The sequence below is a fragment of the Rattus norvegicus genome, chromosome 1 (genome assembly GCF_036323735.1).
Source record: "Rattus norvegicus strain BN/NHsdMcwi chromosome 1, GRCr8, whole genome shotgun sequence".
NCBI lineage: Eukaryota > Metazoa > Chordata > Mammalia > Rodentia > Muridae > Rattus > Rattus norvegicus.
The window spans coordinates 220,844,831-220,848,901 of record NC_086019.1 but is presented as its reverse complement, the minus strand read 5'-3'; positions in this window follow the sequence as shown (position 1 = coordinate 220,848,901).

Here is a 4,071-nt window from a genome sequence, read left to right as displayed (position 1 = left end):
AATGACTTACAGACTCTAGGGGTTTGAGTGCCAGCTAGGACTCAGGTCTCAGAGATGAGGATTCTGTCTCAGCCAACAGGGAAATGGAAAGTTCAAGGAGAACCATCGAAGCTCAGGGAGCAGGTGATTAGAGAGCTGGAATTTACAAGGATGATCTAGCACAGGAGAGGCTTTCGAGAAGAGTGGAAGGACTTAGCTGTACTCTTTCTGTTGGTTTGGTGGAAAAGGACAAAGTAAAATTGGTAACGAATATAGTCTTAGAGAAAGGTTTATTTAGAGCAGAATGGTGTTTAGAGAAGGTAAGCATGAAATACATAGGGATAACTGAAATTCAAGCTGTGAACCCCTGGTACATGTTTGCTAAAAGCTAGAAGTTGGTTCAGCTGAGACAACTCAGTGATTAAGAGCACTTGCTGCTTTTGCAAAGGACTGGAGTTTGATTCCCAGCACATACATGGCAGCTCATAATTGACAGTTTCTTCTGGCCTCTGTGCACACTTGCTCACGTAAGTACACACAGACACTCATGCACAATAAATAAATAAATGAATGAATATGTGAATAAATAATCCAAGCATGATTAACCACATTTTTTTATTAAGGTGGATAATGTTATATCATTTCTAGTTTTGTCTAAGGACCCAAGACCATCGTTCCCTTTCCCTTTGAATCTGGCCACTTTATTTATTTATTTATTTATTTATTTATTTATTTATTTATTTATATTTATTTATTTATTTATTTGTTTAACTTCAGTATTTTTTATTTACATTTCGAGTGTTATTCCCTTTCCCGGATTCCGGGCCAACATCCCCCTAATCCCTCCCCCTCCCCTTCTTTATGGGTGTTCCCCTCCCCATCCTCCCCCCATTGCCTCCCTCCCCGCAACAATCACGTTCAGTCTTAGCAGGACCCAGGGCTTCCCCTTACACTGACGATCTTACTAGGATATTCAATGCTACCTATGAGGTCAGAGTCCAGGGTCAGTCCATGTATAGTCTTTAGGTAGTGGTTTAGTCCCTGGAAGCTCTGGTTGCTTGGCATTGTTGTTCATATGGGGTCTCGAGCCCCTTCAAGCTCTTCCAGTTCTTTCTCTGATTCCTGCAACGGGGTCCTGTTCTCAGTTCAGTGTTTTGCTGCTGGCATTCGCCTCTGTATTTGTTGTATTCTTGCTGTGTCTCTCAGGAGAGATCTACATGCGGTTCCTGTCGGCCTGCACTTCTTTGCTTCATCCGTCTTGTCTAATTGGGTGGCTGTATATGTATGGGCCACATGTGGGACAGGCTCTGAATGGGTGTTCCTTCTGTCTCTGTTTTAATCTTTGCCTCTCTATTCCCTGCCAAGGGTATTCTTGTTCCCCTTTTAAAGAAGGAGTGAAGCATTCACATTTTGATCATCTGTCTTGAGTTTCATGTGTTCTAGGTATCTAGGGTAATTCAAGCATTTGGGCTAATAGCCACTTATCAATGAGTGCATACCATGTGTGTTTATCTGTGATTGGGTTACCTCACTCAGGATGATATTTTGCAGTTCCAACCATTTGACTATCAATTTCATAAAGTCATTGTTTTGATAGCTGAGTAATAATCCATTGTGTAGATGTACCACATTTTCTGTATCCATTCCTCTGTTGAAGGGCATCTGGGTTCTTTCCATTTTCTGGCTATTATAAATAAGGGTGCTATGAACATAGTGGAGCACGTGTCTTTTTTATATGTTGGGGCATCTTTTGGGTATATGCCCAAGAGAGGTATAGCTGGATCCTCAGCCAGTTCAATGTCCAATTTTCTGAGGAACCTCCAGACTGATTTCCAGAATGGTTGTACCAGTCTGCAATCCCACCAACAATGGAGGAGTGTTCCTTTTTCTCCACATCCTCGCCAGCATCTGCTGTCACCTGAGTTTTTGATCTTAGCCATTCTCACTGGTGTGAGGTGAAATCTCAGGCTTGTTTTGATTTGCATTTCCCTTATGACTAAAGATGTTGAACATTTCTTTAGGTGTTTCTCAGCCATTTGGCATTCCACAGCTTTGAATTGTTTGTTTAGCTCTGAACCCCATTTTTTAATAGGGTTATTTGTCTCCCTGTGGTCTAACTTCTTGAGTTCTTTGTATATTTTGGATATAAGGCCTCTATCTGTTGTAGGATTGGTAAAGATCTTTTCCCAATCTGTTGGTTGCCGTTTTGTCCTAACCACAGTGTCCTTTGCCTTACAGAAGCTTTGCAGTTTTATGAGATCCCATTTGTCGATTCTTGATCTTAGAGCACAAGCCATTGGTGTTTTGTTCAGGAAATTTTTTCCAGTGCCCATGTGTTCGAGATGCTGCCCTAGTTATTCTTCTATTAGTTTGAGTGTATCTGGTTTGATGTGGAGGTCCTTGATCCACTTGGACTTAAGCTTTGTACAGGGTGATAAGCATGGATCGATCTGCATTCTTCTACATGTTGCCCTCCAGTTGAACCAGCACCATTTGCTGAAAATGCTATCTTTTTTCCATTGGATGGTTTTGGCTCTTTTGTCAAAAATCAAGTGCCCATAGGTGTGTGGGTTCATTTCTGGGTCTTCAATTCTGTTCCATTGATCTATCTGTCTGTCTCTGTACCAATACCATGCAGTTTTTATCAGTATTGCTCTGTAATACTGCTTGAGTTCAGGGATAGTGATTCCCCCTGAAGTCCTTTTATTGTTGAGGATAGTTTTAGCTATCCTGGGTTTTTTGTTATTCCAGATGAATTTGCAAATTGTTCTGTCTAACTCTTTGAAGAACTGGATTTGTATTTTGATGGGGATTGCATTGAATCTGTAGATCGCTTTTGGTAAAATGGCCATTTTTACTATATTCATCCTGCCAATCCATGAGCATGGGAGATCTTTCCATCTTCTGAGGTCTTCTTCAATTTCTTTCTTCAGCGTCTTGAAGTTCTTATTGTACAGATCTTTTACTTGCTTGGTTAAAGTCACACCGAGGTACTTTATATTATTTGGGTCTATTATGAAGGGTGTCGTTTCCCTAATTTCTTTCTCGGCTTGTTTCTCTTTTGTGTAGAGGAAGGCTACTGATTTATTTGAGTTAATTTTATACCCAGCCACTTTGCTGAAGTTGTCTATCAGCTTTAATAGTTCTCTGGTGGAACTTTTGGGATCACTTAAATATACTATCATATCATCTGCAAATAGTGATATTTTGACTTATTCTTTTTCCGATCTGTATCCCCTTGACCTCCTTTTGTTGTCTGATTGCTCTGGCTAGAACTTCAAGAACTATATTGAATAAGTAGGGAGAGAGTGGGCAGCCTTATCTAGTCCCTGATTTTAGTGGGATTGCTTCAAGTTTCTCTCCATTTAGTTTAGTGTTAGCAACTGGTTTGCTGTATATGGCTTTTACTATGTTTAGGTATGGGCCTTGAATTCCTATTCTTTCCAGGACTTTTATCATGAAGGGGTGTTGAATTTTGTCAAATGCTTTCTCAGCATCTAATGAAATGATCATGTGGTTTTGTTCTTTCAGTTTGTATATATAATGGATCACGTTGATGGTTTTCCGTATATTAAACCATCCCTGCATGCCTGGGATGAAGCCTAATTGATTATGGTGGATGATTGTTTTGATGTGCTCGTGGATTCGGTTTGCCAGAATTTTATTGAGTATTTTTGCATCGATATTCATAAGGGAAATTGGTCTGAAGTTCTCTTTCTTTGTTGTGTCCTTGTGTGGTTTAGGTATAAGAGTAATTGTGGCTTCGTAGAAGGAATTCGGTAGTGCTCCATCTGTTTCAATTTTGTGGAATAGTTTGGATAGTATTGGTATGAGTTCTATGAAGGTCTGATAGAATTCTGCACTACACCCGTCTGGACCTGGGCTCTTTTTGGTTGGGAGACCTTTAATGACTGCTTCTATTTCCTTAGGAGTTATGGGGTTGTTTAACTGGTTTATCTGTTCCTGATTTAACTTCGGTACCTGGTGTCTGTCTGGGAAATTGTCCATTTCCTGCAGATTTTCAAGTTTTGTTGAATATAGGCTTTTATAGTAAGATCTGATGATTTTTTGAATTTCCTCTGAATCTGTAGT